This window comes from Microcaecilia unicolor, chromosome 1 (genome assembly GCF_901765095.1).
Source record: "Microcaecilia unicolor chromosome 1, aMicUni1.1, whole genome shotgun sequence".
Taxonomy (NCBI): Eukaryota; Metazoa; Chordata; class Amphibia; order Gymnophiona; family Siphonopidae; genus Microcaecilia; species Microcaecilia unicolor.
Genome location: NC_044031.1, coordinates 310,297,603 through 310,314,452, shown reverse-complemented (window position 1 = coordinate 310,314,452; position 16,850 = coordinate 310,297,603). Strand labels below are relative to the sequence as shown.

The 16,850-nt window shown below is 42.1% G+C and overlaps 1 protein-coding gene across 1 annotated transcript in view; it reads left to right on the top strand.

The window, feature by feature from the left end:
• The first annotated feature begins 11,387 nt into the window (after positions 1 to 11,387).
• The window catches only part of LOC115477442 (GRB2-related adapter protein 2-like), a 147,682-nt gene continuing 142,219 nt past the window's right edge, over positions 11,388 to 16,850 (top strand). Inside the window, 1 exon segment of the mRNA XM_030214359.1 lies at positions 11,388 to 11,435. The gene's annotated coding sequence lies outside the window, so the exon portion shown is untranslated.

The window sequence follows — 16,850 nt, the reverse complement described above, 5'->3', positions numbered from 1 at the left end:
CTGGTTAAGTTTATAGTGGCCAAAGATAGGACTGCTATTTAGGTGGTCTGATTTGGCTGCTAAACTTAGCTGGCAAAGCGCTGAACATTCACGACTAGCCAGTTGTATCGCGCGATAGAGCTGGTTAGCCGCTATGTGCTAAGATCTAATATTCAGCAGAGATAACTGGCTATCTCACAATGAATATTAGCACTTAGCCGGTTAAGTGCTATTTAACCGGCCAGGAACCGTTCCTGGCCGGTTAAATAGCGCCGAATAACAGCCGATATGTGATTAAAGCAGTAAAAACATTCACATAACAGTACACACTGTAACACAGTATGCTACTTCCAATGGCAACACATCATGTATTAAAGCATCTTAATAGACAACACCGAGGTTCTTTTTATTGTTCATTTCTTCAAGCAGCTCCCTCTTGCTTCCTGCCTCCTTTGGGAGCAGCCATCTTGGCAGGAGTATGTCTAATGATATTGCATACTGCTTTCTAATTGATGCACCTTGCGTGATGTCCCTGTAGCAGAGCAAGCAATGGGTCATGCAAGCTGACCTATGACCCATTGATTATGTGATCTATTATGCATGCTCCACCCGTGATATGTTAAATATAATCAATGACAATTATTTCTGTAACAGCTTAACAAGGAGAATGCTGTTTCCAAGCATTCTGCAGCCTTGATAACCGTGGGAACTCTATTGCCGTGCATTCCCCCTTGAAGTGGCCACTGTAATAGATAACTTGTAAGTAATATTTGAAACTGAGCTTGAATAGGTAGGTCCCTGTTTATATATATATATATATAAAAAAAAAAAGAAATATAGATGGGTCACATTTTGAATATACAGACCCATGACCCATCTGGTCCTTCTAAATTTTTGCAACCCATTCAATTCACTGGGCCATGTCCTGTTGAGCTATTGCTTGCTCTACATTGTTGCACACTAACCAAAAAAGAAAACTGAGCAAAACTGTGCAGTGTCATTTCTGGGTTACCCTTGACTTGATAGCAGCGTTTGACATTATCAATCACAATATTCTCATGTGCCACTTGATAGCTTTGGGGATAGGAAACTGTGTGCTTGCATGGTTCAGATCCTTTCATGAAGGTTGCATGCAGAAGTTGTACTAGATAAATTTTCCTCTACGTCTCTCTTGCTGACCTGTTAGTCCCACGGGGCTCAGTATTTTTGCCTCTACTGTTTAATTTATATCTACAGCACTTGATCAATTTTTTGAGGCAGTTTAGAATTATGTTCCCGTTATTCATCGATGGTATGCAGCTGTATATCATATTAGATAAAGACAAAAGGGGCACAGTGAGTTCTAATGAACAATTTGTTCAGAGGCTGTTAGGGAAGAACGTCAGGAAATAAGTTCATGATAAATCCTACAAAAGATGAGATATTGTTTGTAGAGGATGAATTCCCAAAGACTTTATGAAGCCTTTCTACTAAAGGGCGTTAAGCACTTACCCGTGGATTCTATATATGGTGCTGAAATTTGTAGTTTTCGAGACAATTAATTTAACAATCAATGATTGCGGTCAGTTGACAATAATTGAAATTTGCGCATGTATCTCCCTGTGCCCTATTCTATAACCCCTAGTCCACAATGCAAAAGGAGGCGTGGCAGGGGCATTCCTAAAAGTTGCATGTGGGATGTTAGAATAGTCTAATTTCTGTGCCAAAATTTCTATGAGATGGTGCTGTTATTACAGTTTGATAAAAGACCGATGACGAGTGAGCATGTAAAGCTTACAGCAATGAAAGTTTGGAGTTCGGAGTTGTGCTGCGGAGGTCTGTAAGTGAGTAATGGATTAAGAGCTTAGTTGCATCATGAGTGGATGTGGGCACCTTTGATTTATATGAGAAGACTACTTGGGATATATATTGTGACTTGATATTGGTGGTATTGAAGATGAGCACCAGCATTTACACCAGATTTCAGCTGACATAAATACCGGCGCCCAACTTTTGGCGCAGAAATGGGCTCTAAGCACAGTTGTAAGAAAAGCGCTCGACCCAGAGCACCATTTATAGAATAGCACTCCACGCTGATTTTTTCCAGCACCAAAATCTCAACGGCATTTATTGAAAGTCTCCCTAAATATGTGGTTAATGCGTGGAAACAGGTTACTTTGTGACCTCATAAAGGGGTTCTGTGGTAGTTTGCCTCTTTCCAAAATAAACTTTGTGTTTTTTTAACGCAATGGCACAAAAAACCTGCTGTTTTCCACAAGGAGTTTAGTAAGCATTCTTAACTCCCAAGAGCCTATATCAGATCTAGTGTGACTCAGTGTTGACTAGGTTAGATGAGGTTATTAACTTGTCTAATTTGGTTTCTTCCGAGGCACAACCTATTGATAGACTATAGGAGTCCTTTCAACAGAAAATCAGGTAGCTCCTCATTTATCAATACTGACATCTGTGTCATATATGCTAGATAGCTGTCCAGCTTATATTTTGAAATCACCGCCTTGTTTAATAATTGAACGGATCACATCCTTTTTTTTAATTCTCTTTTTAGACTAGGACACTACCCTTCTAATTTGGGTGATATTGTCCTTACTTTTATTTTTAAAACAGTTAATGCTGATCCAAGTATACCTGCTAACTTTCACCCAATAGCCAGTATTCCAATTCTTGCTAAGTTATCAGAATCCTTTGTCACTTCTCAGTTGGTTTCCTACTTAGATAGGTTCTCTTGTCTTAGTCCTTTTCAGTTTGGGTTCAGAAAATTCCATAGCACTGAACCTGCTCTTTTGGCTTTGGTGTCTGATGCAAAGTCACTAATAGCAAGAGTCAAGGCTATGGTGTTGCTGCAATTCGATCTGACTGCAGCGTTTGATACAGTGGACCACGACATTTTTTGCTGTTTAAACTCAGTTGGCATTTCTGGTGTAGTCTTTAATTGGTTTAAAACATTTTTTTTGGTTAATAGACAGTATTCAGTTATGATGACGCTTCTGATACATGGGTACCAACCTCTGGGCATGCCTTTATCACCTATTCTATTTAACATATATATGACTAACATGGATTATGGTTTCTCATCTTTGGGAGTCTGTTTTTACTCTTATGCAAATGACATGTTGCTCTTGGCTCCTGCTGATGAGAAGTGGTCTGTCATGACATCTAAGGTAGTTAAATGAATAGATATAATTCAATATCACAAATTGAATACTGATAAAATGAAACTACAATAGATAGCTCGAAAGGGCAGTCTCATTTCTGATTCTATTAATGTGTCAAATAATTTGGCTCTGAAATTTGAATCTTCTTCAAAGATTTTGGGACTTACTTTAGACTCTTCCCTTCTACTAGAACCTCAGATAAATTACCTTATTACATGTGTTGCTTTTTAAGCTACGACAGTTACATCGCATTAGACGATACTTTGACAGATCTCATTTTGCCATTTTGGTACAATCTTGTATCTTAAGCCACTTGGGCTCTTTTATTAAGCTGCAGCAAAAGCGGGCCTGTGCTGGCGTCGGTGCACGTTTTTCATGCATGCTAAGGCGCCCTTTTACCACAGCGGGTAAAAGGCAAGTCTCTCTTTCCTGGAAGAAATAACCATGCGGCAAGTAAAGCACTTGCCACGTGGCCATTTCGGGGGGGGGGAGCCCTTACCGCTACCCATTGAACTGGCGGTAAGGGCTCCTGCGCTAACCTGGCAGTAACTGGGTAGCACGCAGCACTGGCCGATTATCACCAGGTACACTCTGGTGCTACAAAAATAAATATATTTTTGTAGCACCAGATATGACGCTGAGCTAGGGGTGGGAAGTACTGCTGGGTTGCTGTCCAATTTGATCTCTTTTCTTCTTATACGATTTAGAGATCCATTTTTCTTAATTTTACCATCTTTTGTTGGTATTAAGTACAAGAAAATATTGGAATCATCTTTCTGTTTTTATGCTCCTCAGTTTTGGCTCTCCCTACCTATGGTCCTTAGAAATTCTTCTGGTTATCTTCAATTTCTTAAAAACCTTAAGACCTATTTCAACAATTTTTATTGATGAACAGCCGTATAAACAACCATTATGGACAATACATAGAAAAATGCAATTTCAACAACAACAGCATGCTAACTCAGCTGATTCAAACAAAATAATAGTATTGTCATCAAATTTTTTCTTACTTTTCTCCCTACCCCTCCCACCCTTACACCCAACCTCCCACCCCCGCCCACCCACCACACACATGTGGATTAACAGTTCAAAATGTAACTTCTAACCTTAAGACCTATTTGTTGAAGTGTTTTCTGTCTTAAAATTTTTATTTTATATTAATTCATTTTATATTTTACTTTGTTTTTTTAATTAATTTGTTGTAAACCACTTTGAACTACTTTCTAAGTGGGAGTTAACGGGTTACAAGAATCACGTTACATACTTACAAACCTAGGATTAGGTTATGGAAGATTAAGATCCTATGGAATAGGGTATTTTCAGGTTATTATTGATTATACCGAAATGTGCAATTATTCTTCTCTGTTGTGTGTTTTATTGATGATTGTGACTTATACATTTTTTTGTTTTATCATTAATACATATATATCTTATTCATATTGGTTTTCTTACCATTTACCACAGCTGCATTTGATTTGTTTTTAGATGTTTTGAATGTGCAACAGTAAGGTATGAAATAAGAATAGAGATTATGTAGCCAGTCTCCACGGAGCTCTGTGCTGCAGCAGGGGGAACCTACAAATGTTGTGTAGAGGAGACCTCTTCTTACCTCATTGTGCTCTTCATGGCCCTAGCTTGCTGAGCAAGACACTCCCCAGCCTCTCACCCTTTTCTTCAGAGCACACACCCACTTCAAACTCCACTATAAATGCCAGAAAACAGTGCACAAATTTAAAATCTTTACTGTGTGAATTCATGAGAGTTTTTCTGTTATCCTCACATATAGCAGGTAGAATTAAGAACAGCAATAAATAAATAAATAAATACATCCATAAATGAAAAAGATGGTTAATTTCTTCTTTGTTTACTCTCCTAGTCTGGTAGACACTTTTCTTCCTTTTGCAGGACTCCTCTCCTGATGTGGAAATTCTTGGGATCCTCTTGAGATTATCTTCTATTCACCACTCTTGTACCCTGAAAAAGACTTCCAGGCACATCTCTCTTTCACTCTTCTCTCAGTTATGGGTTCCCTGAATCTCGGGGAGCCCTGTTCTTTCAACCTTCCCAGACTTTCAGCTTTGGCAAAACACCAAGCTCTTTTGAAGTACCCACACTTCAAGTCTTCTTGCCAAAAGTACTGGTACTCAATACAATTTTAACACTCCAGTAGGCACATTCATTACCCATGACGTCTAACTCAAGCAAACCATTGACCGCAGTCCCATCCATTTTCTTTCCCAGGCCAGAAAGGAGATATTGCCCAAATGCCCTTTCCTTTACCCTAAACCCTGTTTTGATACTTAAGAGCCAACCCTCCACATGACCTGAAGCTTCTTCCCTTGAGCATCCAGTCTGCTTCCAAGAGGCAGAAACAAGGAAACGGGACCCCTACCTTCCAAAAAGACCTAGGCAGAATATCTGTCACTCTTCCATTGGCCACATCCTGGTAGAGAGAGCCAAGTACAAATTCTTTCCCCCTTTTCCCTGGGCAATTATTTAAGGTTGTTAATAAACTCTGCTATTTTACACTTGAATCAGGGTTAACATTACCAAGTTTTACGCCAAATTTCTTTGTGACTCCTCTCATTGGTAAGATTTTTGAGATAAAGCTTACAAAATAAGATACATGATCAGGTGGAGGGCAACAGACAATACATTGAAATGAATATGAGCATAAGCATAAGAGATAAGCCAAAATATTCAAAATACTTAAAAGAATAACTAAAACACTGGACTGAATGGATATGCTTTCAAACATTTCCAAAAGTGCAAAAAAGAAGTTATACTATTTCAGAGGTTACTATCCTGCTTATTTTCGAAAGGAGAAAAACGCCCATGTTCGAGAGATGGGCGTCCGTTTCCCGTGAGCGGCCAAATCGGTATAATTGAAAGCCGATTTTGGTCGTATTCAACTGTACTCCGTCGTGGCAACGAATAAAGTTGACGGGGGTGTGTCGGAGGTGTGGTGAAGGTGGGACTGGGGCGTGGTTATCGGCCGAGCAGAGATGGGCGCGCTCAGCCGATAATGGAAAAAAGAAAGGCGTTTTTAGTGGGAATTTAGGACACTGTTTTTGGACCCTTTTTTCTCACAAACAGGTCCCAAAAAAGTGCCCTAAATGACCAGATGACCACCGGAGGGAATCGGGAATCACCTCCCCTGACTCCCCCAGTGGTCACTAACCCCCTCCCACCAAAAAAACCCACTTGCAAAAACCTTATTTCCCAGCCTCTATGCCACCCTCAAATTCCTTACCCACCTCCATGACTGCAGAATGTGTTCGATCCTCTCACAGCCTTTCCCTGGGTCAGATGTGGCTCTCGGGTGCAGTGCAGGGTCACATCAACATTGCATTGTGGTGGGTGTAGGGTATTGGGCTCCGTGATTTCACTAGCTTGTGTTACAGTCTCACGATGTTGGTAGTTGGTAGGCTTTTCTCCCATGGTGCTTTTCCCTCTGCTGACCTGGGTCAGAGTGTGCCCTGTTTTGTTTCTGGTAGTCCATGAGGTAGTGGCCATATTTGTAAGTCTGTTTTAGATCCCATTCGTGTGTTAGCCACGTTACAGAACTTAGTTCTTACCTTGAATGTTGTTGAAAGAGGGCATTGTACACCATTCTGCCAGCTCTGAGCTACTGCTAATCTCAGTACCAGGGAGACTTGTTGCCAGTGGGGCACAACCTGTGATCTGCAGTTAACTGTGAGTAAACGCAGTTATTGAAATAAAGGACGTTTTCAGCGAGATTAGTCTTACGGTGTGAACTGCTGTGCCAAGGTTATACAGCAGCAACAAGTCCTGTCACTGGAGCAGTTTTAGTGGGCAATGCAGTGCACTTCAGGCAGGCGGACCCAGGCCCATCCCCCCCTACATGTACCACTTGTGGTGGTAAATGGGAGCCCTCTACCCCCCCAAAACCCACTGTACCCACATGTAGGTGCCCCCTTCACCATTAAGTGCTATGGTAATGGTGTCGAGTTGTGGGGAGTGGGTTTTGGGGGGATTTGGGGGTCTCAGCACCCAAGGTAAAGGAGCTATGCACTTGGGAGGTAATTTAATGTTTGTTTCTATTTTTTAAAAGTGCCCCCTAGGGTGCCCGGTTGGTGTCCTGGCATGTGAGGGGGACCAGTGCACTATGAATCCTGGCCCCTCCCACGACCCAAAGCCTTGGATTTGGTCATTTTTGAGCTGGGACGCTTCTGTTTCGATTATCGCTGAAAAACAAAAACGCCCAGCTCAAACAAATGCCCACATCTCAAAAACGCCCACATCCAATGCATTTGCCTGGCACAAACCGTATTGTCGAAACTAAAGATAAACATCCATCTTTTTCGAAAATACGATTCGGCCCACCCCTTTCCGGACCAGTTCTCAGAGATGGACGTTCTTACACATGGGCGTTTGCGTTCGATTATGCCCCTCCACGAAACTTTGTAAGTCTAAGTGCTTTGAAAATATACCTCCACATAAGTCCTGTGGTAAAGTATTCCACAGAAAAGGACTAGCAACAGAAAAGATCAAAGATCTATTCCACCTAACCTGGTGGAATGGCAGTACAGCAACAACAATTTTTCTGCAGACCTCAAAATGCATGCAGGTTGATAAGGATGCAGGGAAGAAGGTAACAATGTTGGAATTTCATCACACAGCACGTTGAAGATAAGGGTCAAGATCTTAAACTGAATTCTACATGTAACAGGCAACCAGTGTAAACTTTTCAAACTGGAGAGAGATGAATAGATCAGGACAGACCCGACAAAACCCACACCACTACATTCTGTGTACGAAAGGGGAACACCCAAATACAGAGCATTGTAGAAGTTGAAGTAAGATCTAATAAGAGCTTGAATCACTGTTCTAATTTTAATTAAAAGAAAATCTTCCAAATAACATTTGTAAATCCTACAAGCCCTCCAGATTTCATAGTTCCCTAACAATGGGCAACACCGCCCAAAATTGTCTGAGAGGGAAAAGAAAGATTAGCACGTCCTGGTAGAAACAAGATTTGGGCTTATCCTTTTCTGCCATAACATATAGGCAAACTAGTAAAAAAAGGCCCGTTTCTGGAGCCAATGAAACGGGCGCTAGCAAGGCTTTCCTGTGCCCCCCCCCCCCCCCCCCCACTGAACGCACCTTGGTTGTTAGGGCATTGCGCCGCCGTCGATGTGTGACTGTGGCCCCCCCACCCAACGCACCTTCGTCGTCAGTGGGTGGCCCATTGCGGTACCCTGGCCGTCGTTGATGTGAGTGAATTGCTCCGCCTCCACCCTAACGTCATAACGTTTGATGCGAGGGCGGAGCCCTGAGACTGTGATTTTGTTGGCTTCAGAGCTTCGAACTTACGAACCTTGGCTTCAGTGACGTCATCAGACAATAGAACGTTGAGGGTGAGTTTTATATATATAGATTATTAAGCTGACAGAGAGGTGCAGGAATCAATGTCCCCAACCTGCTGACTTAACACTATGAGTTCAGGCAGTTTGCTCATTTATTATTGAGCTCCCTGTTGAAGGGGAGCTTATGTGACTATCGTGTTTCATGTACTTTTAGGTGAAGCTGAGTCAATTGGTTGGTTGTATGTTGGGGGCAACTCTGTTTTGTTTTCCAGTTGTAGTTTTGTATGGATTGAAGAATAAATGGGTGAAGTTTGAGATGGGTGTGTGAAAGAGTGTGAGGTTGGAACATCATGACAGGGTGTTGAATCTGGGAATGTACTGGGGAGAGAGCAGGAGTGTACATTGACCAGGAAGGGTTTTGAGGGATTTCCAGGGGCATGTCACTACCTGTATAGTGTCACTGTGAATCCACAGATAGGGGACGTATACATTAAGCAGCCGGTCAGGTTTGAATGTTGAAAGCTAGCTTGTCAGTTTGTGTTTTGTTTGTAATCAGCCTCATTATTAACTTGAAGGTAATTTCTGACATTTATCAGGGGTTGTTGGAATAGATTGAAGAAATTCTTAGGTTAGCATCTTCAATGCACAAATGGAATGGTGAGCATCTTACTCAGTTGAACACTGTTTGGAATGAAGTTCATCAAATCTCATTGGGGGTCATTTACAAAGGCGCGGTAGCGTTATTTGCGTGCTCTAATGATTAGCGCATGCTAAAAGCTAGAGACAGTCATCTAGTGTTTAGCACACGTTAAGAAAGCTACCACTCCTTTGTAAAAGGCTCACATTGTATTTTTTTGAAAGTCTAAGATATAAATACTTCACCACATCTAGAAAGTTTTCTATTTCATTTCAAGCAGAGCATTTGTTTCCTAGTGATGGTGCAATATCTTATGGCTGTAAGATCAAATCATTGAAAGAAACAAAAGGATTCCCACTTGATGTGATCACATGCATATATAGAATTCCTGATCATTGCCATCTTTGTTTTATTTAAATACAATACCCTTTATACAGGCTTATGCCAAAACATAGCCATGGTTGTTTCTAACAAATATTTATATTAAAGCTATCATCATTTTTGATTCATTTACTTGTTTATTCAATCATTGTACTGCCAGTAGATTCCCTCTGTCAAAGTTGTCTTCTTTTTAGTTTTCTTGTCCCATATCTGTATGTGAGTGGCTTGTGGACTCTTTTTTGCAACAGAAAAACGTCCAAAAATTGCACAAAGCAGCAGATTGACATTTTTCTTCCAAAAATGACTAAATTGCTATTTTTGAAACACATTTTTCAATGTTTTTCTATGCAGTTCATCTGCAGTGTGTCCCAATCACAATGGGTCATGTCGGGGGGAGGGGGGGTTGGAGGCAGTGTGCTGCCCTCATATTCATGGAGGCAGGATGCTTGTTGTTTGCATGTGTCCTGTGCTCTTTAAGTGGGATAGGACTACGTGGAGGGGCATAATCGAAAGGGGGCCCAAGTTTTCCTGAGGACGTCCTCGTAGGACATCCCGGCAAAGGGGCAGGGAAACCCGTATTATCGAAACAAGATGGGTGTCCATCATTCGTTTCGATAATACGGTTGGGGACGCCCAAATCTTGAAATTTAGGTCATCCCTAGAGAAGGTCGTCCTTAGACTTGGCCATTTCTGATTTTCGGCGATAATGGAAACTAAGGACGCCGATCTCAGAAACGACCAAATGCAAGCCCTTTGGTCGTGGGAGGAGCCAGCATTCGTAGTGCACTGGTACCCCTGACATGCCAGGACACCAACCGGACAGCCTAGGGGACACTGCAGTGGACTTCAGAAAAAGCTCCCAGGTACATAGCTCCCTTACCTTGTGTGCTGAGCCCCCCAAAACCCACTACCCACAACTGTACACCACTACCATAGCCCTTATGGGTGAAGGGGGGCACCTAGATGTGGGTACAGTGGGTTTCTGGTGGGTTTTGAAGGGCTCACATTTACCACCACAAGTGTAACAGGTAGGGGGGGTGGGCCTGGGTCCGTCTGCCTGAAGTGCACTGCACCCACTAAAACTGCTCCAGGGACTGCTGTCATGGAGCTGGGTATGATATTTGAGGCTGGCAAAAAATATTTTTAAAAAAAATTTTGAGGGTGGGAGGGGGTTAGTGACCACTGGGGGGTAAGGGGAGGTCATCCCCGATTCCCTCCGGTGGTCATCTGGTCAGTTCGGGCACCTTTTTGTGGCTTGGTCGTAAGAAAAAAAGGACCAGGTAAAGTCGTCCAAGTGTTCATCAGGGACGCCCTTTTTTTTTCCATTATGGGTTGAGGATGCCCATGTGTTAGGCACGCCCAAGTCTCGCCTTCGCTATGCCTCTGACATGCCCCCGGGAACTTTGGTCGTCCCCGCGACGGAAAGCAGTTGGGGACAACCAAAATCGGCTTTCAATTATGCTGATTTGGGCAACCCTGTGAGAAGGACGCCCATCTTGCGATTTGTGTCAAAAGATGGGCGTCCTTCTCTTTCAAAAATAAGCCTGAAAGTGATGTAATTTTAGTTCTCTTGGCATAGGCTCTTCCTAAGCACCTGTCCCTGTTCCCTAGGCCTTGTGAGGCTTTTCCTATTGGCTGGCCTCCACCCCTTCTCTTCCCATTTTGGGTTTGAAAGTGTGCTTGTAGCATGGTTATCTAAGAACTGTAAGCTGACTTTGTTGTACCTTCCCTTTCAAGCTACTGTAAATGACCAAATTTTTATCAGTTTAAAAGTATTGATACCATTCACTTCCAGCACAGAGCTGGATTTCTCCTAGCTCCTGCATGCATGCTTAACGGTGAAAACCACTGACCATTTCAGTAGTTGCCCTCTGGATTGACTTCACTCTGTTTTCTGTCTTTCTGAAGGTGCCATCTCCAGAACTTAACTCTAAGTGGTTCTTTTACTGAGCTGTGGTAAGTATTTGCATAGCGCATCCTTATGCAGGTCTTTTCCACACACTAAGACCATTTTTACTGTGGCCATAAACACCCATTATTTTCTAGTTTATTTCATTTATGGCCATGCACTACTGTTACCATTGGCGTGCGGCCATTAAAAAAAAATGATCATATGAGCACTTACTGCCATCTGTTTTGTAGGCAATGAGGGCTCCCACGTTATCTGTGTGCCAGTTAGCACACTGTAATGTGGATGTGATAACCGGTTAGCACAGGAACGCCCACTCTGCCCCGACACACCCGCTAAAAATAATTCCTAAAATATATTTAGCACTCAGTTAGTTTTTGCATGTGTGTGCATTAAAGTTTTATGCTTTAGTATGTCCCACGTTAGGCCATTTTTCCAAGTTAGGCACATTTTAGCGCCTAGTGCACCTTAGTAAAAGGACTCCTAAGTAAAGTCTTACCAGAAACTTATACAGAGGCACCCTGCTGGCCATTCCTCTCCCTATGCACCCAAGCACCCTTCTGGCTTGTGCGTCACCTTTATCTGTTTGGCCACCCTAAGATCATTAGATACAATCACTCCCAAGCCCCGCTGTTCTTTTGTGCACAGTAGTACTTCACCCTTTATAGTACATAAGAACATACGAATAGCTATACTGGGTCAGACCAATGGTCCATCTAGCCCAGTATCCTGCTTCCTGCAGTGGCCAATCCAGGTCACAATTACCTGGCAAAAACCCAAATAATAGCACCATTCCATGCTACTAATCCCAGGGCAAGCAGTGGCTTCCACCACATCTATCTCAATAACAGACTATGGACTTTTCCTCCAGGAACTTGTCCAAACCTTTTTTTTAAACCTAGATACGCTAATTGCCATTACCACATCCTCCAGCAATGAGTTCCACAGCTTTCTTTGAGTGAAAAAAATATTTCCTCCTATTTGTTTTAAAAGTATTTCCATGTAATTTTATCAAGTGTCCCCTGGTCTGTACTTTTTGAAAGACTGAAAAATCAATTCACTTTTACTCATTCTACTTAGGATTTTATAGAACTTAATCATATCTCCCCTCAGCCTTCTTTTTTCCAAGCTGAAAAGTCCTATCCTCTTTAGCCTTTCCCCATATGGAAGCTGTTCCATTTCCTCTTGGTCGCTCTTCTTTGTACCACTCTTAATACTGTACTGCATTAAATTTTATCTGCCATATTCTAGATTATTCTTCAAGCTTTGCTAGGTCACTCATATTATTTCCACCATCAGGGGTGTCTATCCTACTGCAGATTTTAGTATCATCTGCAAAGAGGCAAACCTTACCAGACAACCCTTCTGCAATTTCACTTACAAAAATGTTTTAAAAAATTGGACCAAGAACCGATCCTTGGTGGCACACCACCGGTAACATCCCTTTCCTGAAAGTGAGCTCCGTTTACCGCTACCCTTTGTTGATTTCCACTGAACCAGTTTCTAACTCAGTCAGTTACTTTAGAGCCCATACCAAGTACACTCAGTTTATTTTTAAGTCGCCTGTGAGGAACCATGTCAAAGGCTTTGCTAAAATCTAAGTACAATTGCATGCATGAAGAAACTTGTGTACTCTCTGAGAGAGGAAAGCTCTAATAATGAATTGGTGAAAGTTTTGGGACTTCACATTGTGGTTTTGGGGTTTTTATTGTTCATGATTAAGTAATAACTGGAAACGCAGTACTATTTTGATTGACTTGTCTGTACCACATATTGACTGTCCAGTTTAGAAATATGGATGTAATTTTCAGAACTGTTTACATGGTTTGTAACTTGTCTTGAGTGTACATTGCATGGCTGGTGTAAGTGATTGTGCCTAATAGGTGATGTAGCTGGTTAGCAGCTGCTAAGCGCTAATATTCAGTGGATAAACTAGCTATTTAACTGTCCAGGAGCCATTTCTGGCCAGTTAAATACCACTGAATATCGGGCACACAGTATAACTATTTGACCTTTGACCCCATGTTTTATTAAGCAGGTGGTAGGATACCAAAGGCCCAGTATTCAGCCAGCAGCGATCAGCTTTTACTGACTGCCACTGGCACTAAACCTGGAAATTCAATGTCAGGTCTGGCACCGGCATTGAATTTCTGGGTTTCCGGAGCTGGTTAACGTAACAGTAAATAAATTACATATTATACCATATAATCTTAAAGCTCTTTATATTAATCTAATATCCCTAGTACCAAGATGCAGACAGCAGTCCAGCAGCGAGAGGAGTGCTATCCAGTATTTTGCATTGAGTGTCACATGTATGATTATCTCCCAGTTGGCGAGAGGTTATATGTTTGTGCTAGATGCAAAGAGCTCCTAGCTCTCAGAGAACGAGTCCGTTCAAGCTGAGGGAGACAGAGATGTATATAGAGGAAGCCTACAGAGAAGTTGTAAAGAAATCCAACCTCCAGTCTGGCAACCCCTATGCTGCCTTGGAGACGGGAGGTATCCTAAAAGGAGAGCATCACTTTGGTGAAGTTGGAAGTAATCATGTAGCCAGGACCAGCCCACCAGGGATTCAATTTCCTCTCACACCGAGGATGTGTCTCCAGGAGCTTCTCCACAGGAGCGAAGTGTTAGGACAGCTGTTGTAGTTGTTGATTCTATTATTAGGCATGTAGATATCTGGGTTGCTGGTGGACATAAGGATCGCCAGGTCACTTGCCTGCTTGGTGTGAAGGTGGTGGACCTCACGCGTCACCTAGATAGGATTTCAGATAGTGCTGGGGAGGAGCCAGCTGTCTTAATACATGTGGCTACCAATAATAAAGGAAAATGTGGGAGGAAGGTTCTGGAAGCCAAATTTAGGCTCCTAGGTAGAAAGCTGAAATCCATATCCTCCAGGGCAGCATTTTCAGAAATGCTCCCCGTTCCAAGATCAGGGCCCAAGAGACTAGCAGAGCTCCAAAGTCTCAATGTGTGGTTGAGACAGTGGTGCAGAGATGAGGGATTTTGATTTGTTTGGAACTGGGCAACATTCTGGGGAAGGGGGGGGCCTGTTCTGAAAGGATGGGCTCCACCTTAACTGAGATGGAACCAGGCTGCTGGTGCTAACTAAATAAATGGGGGAGGGGGAGCCAACAGTCACCCAGGAGCGCATGGTTTGTTGTGGAGTATCCTTGAAGGTTACTATTGAAACAGGATGCTTAGGGAATCCCAATAGAAAAGTTCCAATAATGGTGAAAGAAAGCCAGGAGTTTTCAATGGGAGAACAGAGCAAAGGATGCAAATTATCCTCATTAACTTCAAAGCAGCCTGTAGATGCAAAGAAAAAAAGACAATTTGAAGTGTCTATACAAATGCTAGGAGTTTTAAAAATAAGATAGGAGAATTGGAGTATATAGCATTAAATTAAAAGGTAGAAATAATAGGCATCTCAGAGACCTGGTAGAAGGAGGACAATCAATAAGACACTGTGTTAGCAGGGCATAAATTACATTGCAATGATAGTGTGGATCAAATTGGAGGGGGGGGGGGGGAAATTGCATATGTTAAAGAGGGAATTCAGTCAAACAAAATAAACATTCTACATAAAACAGATAGCAGCATGGAATCTTTATGGATAGAAGTTCCAAGTGTGAAGGGAAGGAATATACTTGGAAGATGTACTGAACCAAATTGACAAGTTAAATAGTGATAAATCACCTGGACTGGATGGTATACACCCCAAGGTATTGAAAGAACTCAAACATGAAATTGATTATTTGCTTCTAGTGACCTGTAAGCTGTCATTACAGTTGTCCATAGTACCTGAAGACTTTAGGGTGGCCAGTGTGATGCCGATTTTTTAAAAGGGTTCAAGGGGTCATCCGGGAAATTACAGACTGGTAAGCCTGACGTGCTGGGCAAAGTAAAGAATAAAATTACTGAACACTTAGACAAACATGGTTTAATGAGATAGAGTCAGCATGGATTCAGCCAAAAGAGGTGTTGCCTCACCAATTTGCTTCATTCCTTTGAAGGTGTGAATAAACATGTCGATAAATATGAGCCTGTGGATGTAGTGTATCTAGATTTTCAGAAAGCTTTTCACAATGTACCTCATGAGACTCCTGAGAAAATAAAGGAGTCATGGGATAGGAGGCAACGTCCTTCTGTGAATTAAGAATTGGTTATTGGACAGAAAACAGAAGATAGGGTTAAAAAACAATTTTTGTTACATTTGTACCCCACGCTTTCCCACTCATGACAGGCTCAATGCAGCTTACATATACAAGTACTTATTTGTACCTGGGGCAATGGAGGGTTAAGTGACTTGCCCAGAGTCACAAGGAGCTGCCTGTGCCTGAAGTGGGAATCAAACTCAGTTCCCCAGTGAAGGAGGGTTAATAGTGGAGAGCCACAGGAATTTGTACTGATACTAGTGCTATTTAACATATTTATAAATGATCTGGAAATTGGAACGACAAGTGAGGTGATTAAATTTGCAGATGACACAAAAGTATTCAAAGTTGTCAAAACGCATGTGGATTGTGATAAATTGCAAGAAGACTTTAGGAAACTGGAAGACTGGGCATCCAAATGACAGATGAAATTTAATGTGAACAAATGCAAAGTGATGCATTTTGGGAAGAATAATCCGAATCATAGTTATCTGATGCTAGGGTCCACCTTAGGAATCAGCACTCAAGAAAAAGGTCTAGGTGTCATTGTAGACAATACATTGTCCAGTGTGTGACGGTCGCCAAAAAAAGCAAACAGGAGCTAGGAATTATTAGGGAAGGGATGCAAAATAAGACCAAGAATATTATAATGCCTCTATCGCTCCATGGTGTGACCTCACCTTGAGTACTGCATTCAATTCTGGTCTCAAAAAAGATAGAGCGGAGTGAAGTTTAATGTGAGCAAGTGCAAGGTGATGCATGTGGGAAAAAAGAACCCGAATTATAGCTACGTCATGCAAGGTTCCACGTTAGGAGTTACGGACCAAGAAAGGGATCTGGGTGTCATCGTCGATAATACACTGAAACCTTCTGCTCATTGTGCTGCTGCGGCTCGGAAAGTGAATAGAATGTTGGGTATTATTAGGAAAGGTATGGAAAACAGGTGTGAGGATGTTATAATGCTGTTATATCGCTCCATGGTGCAACCGCACCTTGAGTATTGTGTTCAATTCTGGTCACCGCATCTCAAGAAAGATATAGTGGAACTAGAAAAGGTGCAGCGAAGGGCGACTAAAATGATAGCGGGGATGGGACGACTTCCCTATGAAGAAAGACTAAGGAGGCTAGAGCTTTTCAGCTTGGAGAAGAGACGGCTGAGGGGAGACATGATAGAGGTATATAAAATAATGAGTGGAGTGGAACAGGTGGATGTGAAGCGTCTGTTCACGCTTTCCAAAAATACTAGGACTAGGGGGCATGTGATGAAACTACAGTGTAGTAAATTTAAAACAAATCGGAGAAAAT